Raw genomic sequence first — 15,965 nt, forward strand, 5'->3', positions numbered from 1 at the left:
TAGCATGAATCCTACCATATTTCGCATGCATCAACTTTAAACTGATTCTACCATGAATCTAGTCTACATGCATTACCGCAGAACTCACCCTTTACCGTCGATGATTACCGGACTTCACCGCACCACTTCGATGATCTCGCTCTCGATCCGCAACCACCGACTCTCTCTCGGTTTTCTTCGACACTAACACCGTCTCTTCTCTTCTTCTCTCTTGCGAACTCGCCCATTTTTCTTTCTTTTCTCTCTCGCTCACCTTCTTTCTCAATTTTCTCCTTACCCCTTGTAACTTTGTGCGAAAATGAGAGAAGTAAGGCTCCATTTATAGAGGGCTTGGGCGGTGGAAGCAACCAATGCATGCGATTCTCTTTTCTTTCTCTTAGTGCATGCGATTTCACAAGTGTGAGAGTTTAACATCAACACTTGGCCACTAAGCTCCACTTCCTCCATTTGATTTTTTTAATCTCCCACTAACTCCTTCTTGATTTGTTTAATATCCCACTAACTCCACTAACTCCTTGATTAAATTAATCCTTGGTGGAAAATCCCACTTAGATTAATTTTGTTATTCAATAATCACTTAGTGGAATCTTCACTTTTAATATTTAATTCTCCCTCCTTAGTGGGCTCTTTCCCACTCTTGCTTCCCATCCAGGACACGTCCATGTCCACTCGGCGTTCGTCTGGTGCATCCGGTCGTTCTGCGTATGTCCGGTACGGTACATGGTACATGGTACATGGTACCATCGGCCATCTTTCGATCTGTCCAGAATTTCTCGGACATTCCTTCCGTAATTTTTCTACCTTCCCTTTACGTCATCTCCAGTCCTTTGGCCAGGGATTTTTATTTTGAATTTTACTCCTTGGTGAGGGTCATTACAATAACCCTTCTCCATCCTGTTGTAACGTTTTCCACATAGCCTTAAGAGATATTGAAGCATTCTTCAGGCTGTGTTCCCCCATGAGGGTCACCCAATCTCTCCCGACCATGAAACTCATCCTTTTTTCGAGCCAATTCACCCTCATGTCTCCCAAGTTTTGCAACCATTGCATCCCTAAGATCACGTTAGCCTCTCCCAATTCCAATGGCAAGAAGCTGGTGATCAGCGTGTAACCCGGAAGCTGTCGACTCACGCACTGACACACCCCGCTACCTCTCACCATTAAGCCGTTTCCCATTCTCACACCATACCCCGCGGTTCCTCTTGTGATTATCCCAATCCTCTGAGCCATCATACTGGATATAACGTTGTGGGTGGCGCCGCTGTTAATCATTACCACCACTTCTTCCCCTTGCACCATTCCCCTCAGCTTCATGGTGCGTGGAGAAGAGATACCCGCGGCGGATTGGATAGATATCGCCGCGAACTCTGGTACCTCGACGGTTTCTGCCGCTGTTTCCTCTCCCCCTTCTTCCCCGCACATCCCTTCGTCGTCCTCGGTAGCGACTAGGATCTGGAGCCCCTTGAATCGACATTGGTGTCCGGCCTGATACTTCTCTTCACAGTGGAAACACAAACCCTTGGCTCGTCGGTCGTTAGCCTCCGCGTCCGTAAGCCGTCTGAACGGAGGTCGTCGTGATTCTGAGGGTTTCGAATTAGGGTTGGAGCTTTTTTCTCCATTTGTTCGCGACGCCGTCGTTTTGCTCTCGAGAGTAGAGGAAACAAAATTCTTGGCAACGGACGAATTTGCCCTTCCTCCCGTGTTCTGTGTCCCGCGTGTCATGACTTTCTCCCCTGTCCCGCGGTTCACTGCTCTGTTTGAGCTTTCCCAACCCGAAAACGGCGGCGAGTCGCCTTGTCCGTTCCATGCCTCCACCATTTTGGAGAGGCTCATCATCTTTTTTAGGTTTCGAGGTTCAAACATCTAGACCCCAGCTCTGACCTTCGGTTTTAAACCAATCATGAAGGCCATCTCTAAGACTTTCTGTGAAACCTCCGGTGCGTTAGATGCAAGAGCAATGAACTCCTTACAGTATTTCCCTGCAGTCTCGTCCTGCCGGAGTAGCAGCAGCCTCTCTCCGGCCGTCAGATCTTGTGTTTCAGCAAAGTTCTCCAAGATTCGATCTCTCATCTGCTCCCAACTAAGAAAGGGGTGTCGATCCCTTTCCTAACGGTACTAAGTGAGAGCATCACTGGAGAATCACACCCTCACTGCACGCAACTTCTCGTCCTCAGTGTACTCCTTGAGTTCGAAGTACTGCTCCACTCGCCCTACCCAACCTTCTGCGTCTTCCCCATCGAACAAGGGCAACTCGATGTTTAGGTTGAGTGGCTCTCGCCTTTCCGGGGACTCACTTCTCGACGGTGGGGGTTTGGTGGTGCGTGTCATGCTCTGGTTTCCCGGATGAGTTGGCAATTCTTCAGGGTTCATCTCCACACCGAAAATCTGGGTTTCTTCCTCCAGTTTTTGCTCCGGTGGCCAAGATTTCTGGTTCTCGCCCATCATCCTCTTCTCCAGGCGCTCTAAGACATCCAGCTTGGACATCTGCTTCTCAAGGGCGTCAAGTTTACTCAACTGCTTCTTCATTTCCTTGACGTCGCTTTCCAGCCTGGAGACTTGTTGGATCTCCCTCTGAAGGTTCTCCACAACTTTATCAAGCTCTTCCATCTTCTTAGCTGGTGGCATGGTGAATGTTTCCCAAGATAGATCTTGCTCTGATATTAATTTGATACGTTTTGGATGTTATTCTCAAGAACAGACAAAACGACAATGAAAGAAACTCTCTTTATTAAGAATAAGACAACGGTAACAAGTTGAGAGAAATGCTTTTGGAGTCTCTCCCCTCCCCTTTACGATTTTTACCAAATACTCGACGACCTTCCCTCTTGTCCAACCTACTACCTAAGTACTACTCTGATACCCTACCCCACACCAAAGAACCGTTACAGACTCTGCAGTAGGATAGTGACAATTATTCCTTACTAAGACAACTTGACCCTCCCACAAGGCCCATTACTACTACTGGATCCTTCTTAGTGAACTCCTAGCCACTTGGGCTTTTCTTCTTTCTATGGTAGCGGTAGTGGATAGGAGGGTGTTGGACCTCAAATGTATCAAGTAGTCTTTCTTCTACCCTCCTTAGGATCTGAGATGCTTTAGTTGATTTACTGATATGTTTCGTTGCCACAGAACCTTTGTGTAGGCCCAGCAGAGATTGAAGGATGACAACATGCTAGATTTGGCATTGTCTCGCCTCTGACCTTGTTAAAAGATTTGGCAAGTACATTCCATAATTGACAAATAGCAATTGTTCACTTTTCCCAATGGAAGATTTTGTTAACATAACCTCTTTTCTCGCTTGTGTGTATGTGGTCATAATTGGTTTCCTCCCACGCATTGTGTTGTGGAAGTTGATACTTTGCTCTAAATTGTTGCAGAGTACAGATTCTGGTCTTCCTGGGTTTCATCATCATTTACAAGAAAACCAATCTCCGTTGCAGCTATGATTCTTATTTCTGCAATACTGTATGGACTTCATCCAAATTCCTATTTTCATAGTAGTAGATGATTTGACCAGTTACATGTCTAAAAATCAAATATTTCTTGCAGACTACACAGACTTGTGCTGCTTAAGTGCTGTGAAAGTTCTTTGCCTGGACAGAATCAGCACAAGGTCAAAATCCTATATAACAAGCAATGCAGACAATAAACAGGTTAGAATTATATCTCTGTTTTCTGTTATCTCTTTATGTTCATGTAGTATTCTGCGGTCTATTTGTAAGAATCAAGACAAAATCAATGATCTTTTTCTTTTTAGATTACAGAATTAAGAAGTTCGGTTACTCAGATCGTAATTGACATATCGGGACAAAATGAAGATCTAGTCATTGCCACCTTGACTACTAACGTTATTCACCATCACGATCAAGGAAGGTCTGGAGCTAGGACACACATGGAGACATCTCTTCAACGGTCACAGGGTAAGTGTTGAATCCGAATTATTACTAAGTTTCCTTTTATGTCTGTTTTGCAGGATTTGTCCTTTTTAGTTTAGGATCTTTTCAATTTAGTTCCTTAGTTTTTCTTTGTAATTAGTGCATTTTTACTTCCCCTTTCGTGTAAAAGAAGACCCTAGAAGGTCAGACTGATGAACATATTAATAAGGCTCCTTGCAGCTCTTGTAACACTACTTTTTTATCTAATAAAAAACGAGTATTTTCTTCTAGCAAAAGCATATTAGATTCAGACGAAGACTCAGCTGCTGGCAACTTATAATAGTCAGGCTTGTAAATCTCGCTTATCGCACATTATCCACTACAATATGGAGAGAGATCTAGAGATCAACCGACTTTGTCTATAGGTACTTCGAAGGCTTAATATTTTCAGTTTGTCTTCTTATTACAATGAATTTATATGTTAAATCTTCTAGATGGCCTGTAATATTTAATCATGGTTTCACCTTCTCCAGATACACACTTAAGCTGAAGATACATTGTGTTGACAGAATTGTAAGACTGACAACAAGGCGTAAAGGAGCAATTATTGAAACAGAAGAGAGAAGATCACAATGACAGAATCCTCTTAAGGACAATGAAGCTGCCAAAGATTATGCTACAACATGAAAGCTTGAAGATCATCAAGTGCAAGAATAGAGAAAGCTTGAGTTCTATAACTCAGTAACAAAGGGAGAGATTGAAGATATATTGGTGTTGTTACTGGTTATACAACACAAGAGAGATGATCAAGAAGCAATGAGTAAACCTGATACAACCAAGAGTACATAAACAGATTCATTGAACGTTGCAGTGAACAAGTCTGATACTGATCAACAGGTCAATTAAACCCAATGTGTACTCCACCACGATCTAGTGGTATCGTTGTAACACTTCAGGATCGAATCCACAGACACCAAACAATTACACTAAGAAATTATGTAGATTAAATATAGCTAAGACAATGGAAAAGTTTGTGAATCAAGTAACTATCTAAAAACGGAAAGTAAACAAACTGTTTTAATTCAAAAAGGAAATATTGGGCGCAGGGAATCTATGGGGATATAATTCTCGGACTAAGGTGGAAGATGGGGATGCATTAAACACCGTTCTAGAACTCAAATCACGGTTGTAAAGCTAACCTACTTTCGCAGCGTTAACTATCTATGCTATGAATTCACTAAACCCTAAACCGTCGTTTGAACCTAGCAAACCAAGCAAGCAATAAAGTTTAAGTTTGATTTGTTCACAAGGTGCCTCAACTTCAACTTTCGTTGGCTAAGGTCCACCTTGCTCACCTATATTCTTTTCAAGCAATTCAACAACACTTTTGATGCCCAGATGAATTAAACCTAAGATCTTAATCTAGGTGATCAGTCTAGCTTAAGCATTAAAAACAACAATAGATGAAGAACACAAAAGATCAATCCCAAATCTAACAACCTACGTTTAGAGAATCATAAAACCCCTTTTGAAACCCGAAACCCAACAGTAAAACTACTCAGATATGGAGAAATAGAAACAGCAAATCAAAGATGAATAAGACATAATTAAATTGCAAAAGAAATAGAAAATAGGGTTTAGAAATCTTCTCAAAAGTGTCAAGAAGGATTAGAGATATTCTCCCAACTCTCAATACAAAATAGTCTCAGAAAATAAAAGCTTATATATCTGGAGGTCGAGCCTCTAACTTAAATATCAAAATAAAACCCTAAAACTCGGTTTAAAACAAAAAAGGAAAACTTGAGTCGGGTATGGGATCGGTCGATCCCGAATGTGGATCAGCCGATCCTGGATGCTTTTCTCTGTTTTCTTTATCTGCTTGCTATTTCGATCAGTCTTCACCAAATTGGCTTCAGATGCTTGTCTTCATCCCCAAAACACTCATTTTCCTTCCAAAGTAGCCCAGAACCTGTACAAACTCATAAAAGACTAAAAAGACTCTAAAACCACACTTTGACTCAATAAAAGACTCAAAACAAACCTAAAAACTATGGTTAAAACCAATAAAATATAGACACATCCGATACAAACACATGTTCAGACATAGAAGCAGTGAACAAGATGGAGCATGTGTAACCAGCTACAGACACAGACGCAATGATTCCTCATGAAGAGAATCAGAGAATACTAGCTCAGCCAAGACAGCTCAATGTGAAGTCACATGGAATGAAGTGACATGCTGAACCTTGGAGTCTTATCGAGAAGATCCAAGAAGTGAGAGCTCAACCAGTCATGCTTTAAGCTCATGAGAACAAGTCTTTCATTAGCAGCTGCGTAAACCTGAAAAGCACAACAGAGCAGAAATAGGTTTTAGCAGTTGAGTATACTTGAAGTGCAACAGAGCTGAAAATAGAGCATACAACTTGTAGTGGCTGTGTAGTGCAATAGAGCTGGAAACAAGGTAAACCTCGTAAAGAAGTTGTCTAGTGCAACAGAGCGGAAAAGCGTCAAGTTGCAGCAAATAGTGGAACGGCTGTGTCAGAAAAGCATGTTTGTGTTAGGTGCGACAGGAACAAAAGTATGGGTCAAGTTGACAAAAAGAGAACAAGCTTTTACCCAGAAGAAAAGAGGAAGAAGCTTGTGGAACCTAGGGTTTGTGGAGAACTCTAAGAAGTATAAAAGGAAGAGGTGGTAACAAGAAGCAGTTTACGCACCCTAGACCTAAAATTGAGAGAAGCACACATGTTGTGTGTGGTGTTGTCCCACCAGTAAGATAGAGAATCTGCTGGTGGTTTTTGTAGAGGTTCACACTCGTCGGAAAAGACAAAGAGTGGTGGTTCCTTTAGTTCATGTAGATTAGAGTGGTAGGCACAAGTGTGTGCTAGATACCATTGGCAAATGTGACTTTTGCGTTCTAATTCTAGTGAATGATTCTGGACTTGGCCCCGGGGATGTAGGTCATCTGAACCCCGTTAACAAATCTCTTGTGTCGTCTCTTCACTATCCTTTCATCTCTCTGTTAAGAATCGCACATACAGATCTGTCATACAAATCTGTAGATCTAGCACGCATCTCATTCTTTCAATTGGTATCAGAGCAGGAAACCGATTTGAGATTATACTGTCTCTAACAGGTTAGATCCTGAGATGTGTCTAGATGAGGAAGAAGAGCTATGATCTTATTTGAAGAAAATCAATTGATGGGTTCTCTCCAGGTTGGTGAAAATGACGAACAAAGAGAAAGAGAGAAAGATGACGATGACAGATCTGTTTACAAACTCGCCGGATTTTGTTTGTACAGTTCATCGGGATTTTCAGTGTCGTCTTCAAGATGTCTTGGTTCTCATGTCGTGAGAAATTGTAGTCGAAGAAAGGAGAAAGGGTTTCTTACATGGGTATTTTGTGTTATTGGTCGGCATTCATCTAAATTCGTAAATCAGGCCAAATAAAAGCCCACAAGGAGTTGTTTTAAGGTGTTGGGCACGTGAGGGTTCTTGCCACGTGTGGATCGGGTTTTAAAAATCAACAAGTCAACGAGAATCTTCTGCTCCAATTTGGTCTTCACCTTGAAATTAATAGAGGATCTTGTTGATGCTCAGGGATTCTCCATTGTCTCTACTTTGTCACAAGAAGCCTGAATCAACATGTATTTTCTCTTAAAGCTTATGGATTTGGTTTGGAAGATTAGCCTTCAAGTTTTGCGATTGCCTTCATCAATGCTTTTGAAGTTTATGTTCCGACGCCGGAAATGCTGTGAGCCGTTGTGAATTGTTCCTTAAACATTTCATAAAATTCACTGGAGATTTTGGTAACAATATGAAGTATATATCGTGGATTTGAGGTGGCACTACATCATTTTTGAAATTATAAAGAGAGTTGGAGGCTAAGAAGATGCCACCAGATGCTCATAGTTGATAATCCAAATCTGGGGTGAGTCCTTGTTCTGTGTCTCTAACAGTAATGAGAGTGACGAAGTGTTGTGGTTTACATCTGATTTTGAGTAAGAGAAGAAGACGTTCGTCTCTCCGCCACTGAGGATTCAATGGTTGTTTGGTTGGTTCTTTGCAATCACAAGTGTTACTTGTGTTGGGACTTTAGAGAAAGAGTTAATAACACCCTTGGTTATTTTCTCCAGTTTGAAAAGAAAGGAAGTGATTCTCGGAAAAGAATTATGATCTCTGAATTTGGGTTCTATGGATGTGAAGAAGACCTTGTGTGAGGAATGAAGTTTGATCCTCACTAATATTGAAGAATTGATCTTGTGTGGTCTTGTGTTATGTTGGGTTTCTGGTAACTGTGCAAAGGCCTAGTGTGCTATTATATCTAAGCCCATTACAGAAAATGGTGAAGATAGGTCAAAGCTGTAGATGACTGTGGAGTTCAACGTCAACCACATGTTTGGGTTCAGTTTGAGCCTTTATGTACGCTTGAGGAAGAACGTGGAGTATTGCGATCTGATGGAGATAGAAACAGTTTGGTGAACAAGTGATCAGGGAGGGGCTGAATTGCATTAGTTGTGTTGCAGAGGTTTGTCTCAGCCTATCAAAGATGCTTCTAGCTAAAGAAGAAGACTTGAGGTCATATTGATTAGTTGAGATCACAAGAAAGGGAAGTATCATCAAAAGATAATCATTTGGATTATGGACCTCAAAAATGTTGTTGGCTTTTGAGAAGAGATCAAATGAAAGATTTTTCTCATACTGAAATCTGCAGTCCTGTTATAATTTCATACATCAAGGAAATTGTTGTGTCGCTGGTATGTGTTCTTCTTCTACAATTTCCTTTGACTACAGATCTTGGCTTCTAGTGCTGTCAGATGTTTTGAAAATTGGAAATGAGATCTTCTCAAGGACATAAAGATCCCTTTCTGGTTCTGTGTGATATTATTGGAATCTGCTTTTGAAGCTGGTTGTTTTCAGAGTTATCTTTCTAGATATGTTATGGGAATTTGGTTATAACTTCCAAACCGTAAACCCAAACCATGATCTGCTTTCACCTATGGCTCCCTATCTCTGATGTTGATCTTGCTACTAAGTTGCAGAATTTTCTGGGTTGAATTGCTGCTTCGTCAATGTCGTGTATCAAGGATGGTTAACAAGTTCTTATGAAAGATATATCAAGGTTTTTGAAGTCTACAAAGAGATAAGGTCTGTGTTGTGTTGATTGTGTGTTTCCTATGGAACAGTTCTTGGTTGAAACACATAATCAACATGGGGGAGAACAACTAACTCATAGTGATAAAAGAAGAAGATATGAAGAAGTTATGAGTTTGATGGAGTTGCAGGTTCATGAAGCTGTTTTATGTCTGACTTTGCATCTTCTTTTGACATGGCTATAGACCTCGAGTTTTAGCATTGAAAGATGTTATGGAATCTTGAAAGCAGGATATTTCCAATGATATAAAGGTATCCTTCTGATTCTGTGTCATTTGATGGGAAACTGTTCCCAAAGTTAGCTGTTCGCAAGTTTAACCATTTTGGATTTGTTTTGGAAAATTGTTCTTAACTTTCAATATCTAAACCCAAATTGTGATCCGCTTTCTCTTGTGGCCTCACATTCTTGTCCTTAATCATCCCACAACATTTTGGAATTTTCTGGGCTGTTTTGTTATTTCGTCTATTCTCTGCATCAAGGCTGGAGAAGAAGCTCAAATCAAGACCTCATGGTTGGAAAAAGAAACAGAAGTTCTTAATGTTCCTAGGTATGGTAATCACAATCAAAGTATTATGATCCATCAGTGAGTAATACGAAGTTGATTGTGAAGAAGTGTGGAAAGTCATCTGATCTGAAGGTGAATATCTTGCACCAAAGTCTGAAGTGTTCAAGGCAGACATTCACCTCTATGTCACTACCTCAGAGCTATGTCAATGTAAGTAAAATCTTCTGCGTGATGGAATATGATTACAAGGAATTAATATCTGCTGGGAGTTATTGTCACGAGAGAAGTGTTACTATGAAGATGTGAAACCCATATTTTTCTGTTGAAAATGGAGGTTTTAGTGAGGAATGTCCTTGAAGCTCTTATCAGATGTTATTGGTTTTGTTCTCTGTTGTGCCTTGTATTGGTTGGGATTGTGTACAAGTAAGTTGTTGCAGAATATTCAAGAAGACCTCTGGGTGTTGGAAGAGAAGAGTAAGAGCGCTCGATTATTAAAGTTTAAGAGAAGGATTCACTTTCACTAGTAGTATAAGATGGTCGGGATCAATCTGAGGTAGAATACTCAGAGTTGTGTAACTCCGGTTCAGTTCTGCAAGGTTAGCGTAAGTGACATCTGCAAGGAGATGTTGTTCGGAATCAATCTGAGGTAGAATACTCAGAGTTGAGTAAAACCGATTAAGTTGTAACCCAGGAAGCTGAAGTGTCTTGTCAGTGAAAGTTGGGACATCGCTTTTGAAATTCAAGAAATTGTTGCTGCTCTAGTTTTTAAATCTGAGGATTGTTTATGAGGTTCTTCTTTTGTGTGTTGAAGAAGGATGTTCCAAATACTGAAACAACAACTGCTTCAGAAGCTGCAATCGTCTATCTTATTCACTGGTTCACTGTTGGGATCAAAAGATGTTGTTTAAAGGTTGCCTCAAGGTATATTCATCTGGATTTATCTCAACGTTACTCTTAAGGTGAAGAATATTTTTATGGTCATGATGTCTTTTCGGTGTTGCAAGCAACTAGTGTGTGTGTGTGGTTCTGTACCAAATCTCTGGTCTGTATATTGCTTGAGGTTCAGGAGGAGTTTCAAGAAAAGCATGGGTGTGATATGTATTGTAACTGGTTGATTTGGAAGATACCTCTACTTCATGAAGTACAGTATATGGATCTCTGATCTGCCTTAGTAAAGAAGAGCGTCTTGAAGCCTATATTTGCAAGGATGAAAAACAGTTTTCGATTAAGACTACTTGAACAAGCTAGTCTACAGAAGCAAAGACAGAAGTTGAGGCTATTCAGTCAGTGCTACATTTCACAAGATCATCATGGTTCGAGAGAATTGTCTATGTTTCCGCTGCGACTACAAAGGTATTATTTTGATGATCATGTTATTGCTTCTGATCAGTTTTGCTTCCCATTGTTCAAAGGCTGCGATTTGAAATGAAGCACCATGCTTGCTAGTGCTAATGAGGTTATGATTGAGTTAAGAGTCATCAGGTTCAAAGAGGATTTTAAGATGTTCTCACAGTTGTGTTCTCAAAGAAGTGTTCTCACAGTTGTGTTCTCAAGGAAGTGTTCTCGGCTCAGAACTAGTTTGTGTTTCGTCTTCAGAAATTAGCTGTCCTGTGCGTACGGCAGGCTTTGATCCTGATCCTATTGGCGACAGCGGTACATTTCTGAAGATGGGTTAACTAGTTCTGAACTACTCTCATATGTGTCATTGTAACCAAGTAATCATTGTCAATGGTTTGATGGCTGATATCGTGTTCTCGTTTTATGATTTTCGTATGTGTGAAGTTTCTGCAGTGTTCAGGCAAGTCTGAGCAGACTCTTAACATCAAAGCAAGAGGAGGATCATTATTTTGCATAATGAGTTCTTTATTGGACTATGCTCTTGATATGTTACTTTTTACCTTAGTTATGCACTCAAGCAGAGGGAGCTTTTATGGCTGCCTTGCAGGATGAGTTAGTGCCATTGATTGCTTGAGTATCAAACTGCGCTTAAAAGGGAGACTTCTTGTACTTACTCCCATTTGCTAGTTGTTGGGTCTGCTATGCTTGTGTCATTGCTGCTGTCACAACTTGAAGGTGTTTGATAAATGCAGAAGATGGCGTTACATTCAAAATCCAAGGTTTGATGATGATGAGTTGGTTTCATTGTATGAAGTGGAATATCAAACTGAGCTATAAAGGGAGACTCTCTGATTTACTTCCATATGCTAGTTGTTGTTGTTTCTATGCTATGTCGTGGTTGCAGGCAACACTTGGAGGCGTTTGATATTCACTGAAGATGTGATCAGGTCAAAATCAGGAACTTGATGGGTTATGATTAAGGGAGAGCAAGAGTCCTTCAACTCAGTCAACAAGGGATAAATTGATTTGTGTGTTGACCGAGTTTGAAGTTGTTTGAAACGGATGTGCCAAAAGAAACAAGAACATGATATTTACAGGTTGCAGATCATCAACGTTTGTCAGTCCTACAATTCAATCAACAAGGGAGAGATTAGAGATACATTGTGTTGACAGAATTGTAAGACTGACAACAAGGCGTAAAGGAGCAACTATTGAAACAGAAGAGAGAAGATCACAATGACAGAATCCTCTTAAGGAAAATGAAGCTGCCAAAGATTATGCTACAACATGAAAGCTTGAAGATCATCAAGTGAAAGAATAGAGAAAGCTTCAGTTCTATAACTCAGTAAAAAAGGGAGAGATTGAAGATATATTGGTGTTGTTACTAGTTATACAACACAAGAGAGATGATCAAGAAGCAATGAGTAAACCTGATACAACCAAGAGTACAGACACAGATTCATTGAACGTTGCAGTGAACAAGTCTGATACAAACACATGTTCAGACATAGAAGCAGTGAACAAGATGGAGCATGTGTAACCAGCTACAGACACAGACGCAATGATTCCTCATGAAGAGAATCAGAGAATACTAGCTCAGCCAAGACAGCTCAATGTGAAGTCACATGGAATGAAGTGACATGCTGAACCTTGGAGTCTTATCGAGAAGATCCAAGAAGTGAGAGCTCAACCAGTCATGCTTTAAGCTCATGAGAACAAGTCTTTCATTAGCAGCTGCGTAAACCTGAAAAGCACAACAGAGCAGAAATAGGTTTTAGCAGTTGAGTATACTTGAAGTGCAACAGAGCTGAAAATAGAGCATACAACTTGTAGTGGCTGTGTAGTGCAACAGAGCTGGAAACAAGGTAAACCTCGTGAAGAGGTTGTGTAGTGCAACAGAGCGGAAAAACGTCAAGTTGCAGCAAATAGTGGAACGGCTGTGTCAGAAAAGCATGTTTGTGTTAGGTGCGACAGGAACAAAAGTAGGGTCAAGTTGACAAAAAGAGAACAAGCTTTTACCCAGAAGAAAAGAGGAAGAAGCTTGTGGAACCTAGGGTTTGTGGAGAACTCTAAGAAGTATAAAAGGAAGAGGTGGTAACAAGAAGCAGTTTACACATCCTAGACCTAAAATTGAGAGAAGCACACATGTTTTGTGTGGTGTTGTCCCACCAGTAAGATAGAGAATCTGCTAGTGGTTTTTGTAGAGGTTCACAATCGTCGGAAAAGACAAAAAGTGGTGGTTCCTTTAGTTCATGTAGATTAGAGTGGTAGGCACAAGTGTGTGCTAGATACCATTGGCAATTATGACTTTTGCGTTCTAATTCTAGTGAATGATTTTGGATTTGGTCCCGAGGATGTAGATCATCCGAACCCCGTTAACAAATCTCTTGTGTCGTCTCTTGTTAAGCATCGCACATACAGATCTGTCATACAAATCTGTAGATCTAGCAAGCATCTCAATCTTTCATAAGCGTCAAAAAAGGTTGTGGCAGCAACTTTCTAACATTATATCACAGGCGTCTAAGCTAAAAGATTCGACAGGTGGAAGTTGTTTACGTAAGGAAGAAATCTCTAAATTGTTTGTGAAATATCAGTATCGGTGTTCTGTTTTGGAAATTGTGGCGTGATTCAAATCCCAAAGATATCTTTTCAAAACGGTGTGACATATCAATGGCCTTCTTTAGATGGTGACACCGTGAAATAAACTTCCAAGCAAAGGCACGTATTTCTTTGACCTGGTCTTCTTATTGAACTATGCTCATTGAGATGTATGTGGCGTTCATTTTTTTTACTTATAAATCACAAGAAGTAGAGTTTTCACCACATTTGACACCTTCTGCATAGGTTCATCTATGTTTCAGAAATAGTAACTCAAAGTTTTAAATGTTGCTCATTTTCTGCATTGATAGGTTGCTGCCATTATACCTATTGTGCATTTGATTGCGAAACTGGAAACATCTGGCGAAGGAGTATTGTCTATGGTTTTAATAGCGAAGATCAAACTCATATCAGCATTGTATGTTCCTCTCTTTTGGCTCCATCTATTTCTGTGGTCTTTTCAACTCACTTCTCAAGGCCTTGTTATATCTGATTCTGATGTCTGTTTAAAGAGCATGCTGACAGGTTTGTGCTCAAACTGCTTTTTCTGAGTTGTTGGCGCAACATTTCAAACTTGGTTATAGGTAAGACCATTGTTACTTACGTTTTTTCTTTTCCTGCATGTCTTTGCTAATTTTCAAAATTTAGTAGCGGATTTTATCGTTCTTAAATCTACAGTCGGCAATGAATCTCCTTGTATCTTTACTTGTTCGTTCTCATGTTATTCAAAGAGTTTATCACAATGTCACATTTTGCTTATAATCTATTGGGTTCTTTTGCAACATGTCTTTGTACAAGAATTTGCTGTTTGCGGAATCACTGAAAATGCCATGTGTGGAGCCGAAAGAGAAGACAAATAATTCAGTGTGCTCCACCCAAATTAACTTGGACAGCTGATTCAGATCTGAAGGATATCTTTACAAAATGGTGTGACGTATCTGTTTTGGATGGCTTTATCCACTCAGTTTCTTCTTTAGATGCTCAAAGTGAAATAAACTTTCAAGAAAAGGTTTGACCTAGTCTTCTTATTCTTATTGAACAATGTTCATTTATGTGGTTTTTCATTTGTTTTTCGTATAAAGCATTGGCAGTAGAGTTCCACACCACACTTTACACTTGTTGCTTAGGTGCCTCCATCTTTCAGAAATAGTAACTCAAAGTTTTAAATAATGCTCATTTTCTGCATTGATAGGTTGCTGCAATTTTTTACATATGGTGCCTTTGATTGTGCAACCGGAGACATCTAGCGTTAGAGTTCGTCTATGGTTTTAGTTAGAGAAAATCAAACTCATCAGAAATTTTATGTTCTCTCTTTTGGCCCAATCTATATCTTTGATCCTTCCAACGAACTTTGTCATAAATATGCTGACAGCTTTGTGCTCAACCTGCATTTCTTGAGGTAACATTTTTCGCCTGGTTATTTTCTCTGCAATTGGGCTAACAGTGACACTGTTTCCTGTATTAAATGTTACCCTGTTCTGTGTAAATGTACTCAGGTGTAAGTTCCTACTGGTAAAATCTTCGATAAGCTAGTCTTTCTAGAGCTACTTACATACGAAATAGAGTGGTGGGATCTGCTTTCGATCATGCTCGCTAGTTCTCCTAAACTACAAATCCTCTCAAGCTCACAGATGTAAGCAATTTCACTAGTCGACTACCTCTTTTTTTTGTTTGTTTCCACATCTCTAGTTTTAGGTAATTTGTTGAACTAGATGACATAAACTGCATTGTTCTCAGGTATAACTGCGCGTGGACAAAAGAAATCCGTACGATCGGAAATGGAATCCACCAAAATGTGTACCGGAATGCTTGTTGTTTTTTTTTTTTGAGACATTCGTGTGGATAAGATGCTAGTGAAAACGAGAAGATGAGCATGAAGTTGCCACATACATACATCTTTAAGAACGCAAGACGCTTGAAGAAAGCAACTCTCTCCACAAAACCCATCAAGAGGGGAATGCTCGAAAAGTTTAAAAAGAGACGTGAGATGCTTAACGAGTTGGCTAGCTAGAGTGCTAATGTTTGGTGGACCTTTTGAGAGTTTTGAGGAAGAGATTCAGAAGATTATTACTTTATATAGTAGTGTAAAGAGTAGATTCATTTCCATTGGAAGTTCTAGTTTTTGAATATCTTGCATCAAACTAGAAGAGTTTTCTCTCAAAGTCTCAATGCTAAAAGTGCTTCAAAAGATTAGCTAGCTTAGAGGTTATTACAAATTACAGTATTATTAAACTAACAGAGTATTATCTCCTTTGGTTAGAAAGAGGTTAATACAAAAAAATTAAACTAATATTGTTTTTAAAATTCAAAATATTATTTTGTTAACATTTTGGTATTTTATAATATCATTGCTATTTTGTTCTCTCCTACATAATACAAATAACCCACTCACATACAACCATGAACACAGATAAGGGACAAATTCGGTAAAAGGAGTGCTTTCCAATGGAAAGTCTTACATGCTAACAAATAAAATCTCATATTCTCAAGTCTCAA

At 39.8% G+C, this 15,965-nt stretch overlaps 1 long non-coding RNA gene across 1 annotated transcript; it reads left to right on the top strand.

Annotated features, from left to right (window-relative positions):
• LOC109132597 lies at positions 14,253–15,546 on the top strand. The gene is made up of 4 exons (XR_002037614.1): positions 14,253–14,478; positions 14,662–14,868; positions 14,966–15,102; positions 15,207–15,546. It is a non-coding gene; the product is annotated as an uncharacterized LOC109132597 (long non-coding RNA).

Source organism: Camelina sativa, chromosome 4, assembly GCF_000633955.1.
Source record: "Camelina sativa cultivar DH55 chromosome 4, Cs, whole genome shotgun sequence".
Taxonomy (NCBI): Eukaryota; Viridiplantae; Streptophyta; class Magnoliopsida; order Brassicales; family Brassicaceae; genus Camelina; species Camelina sativa.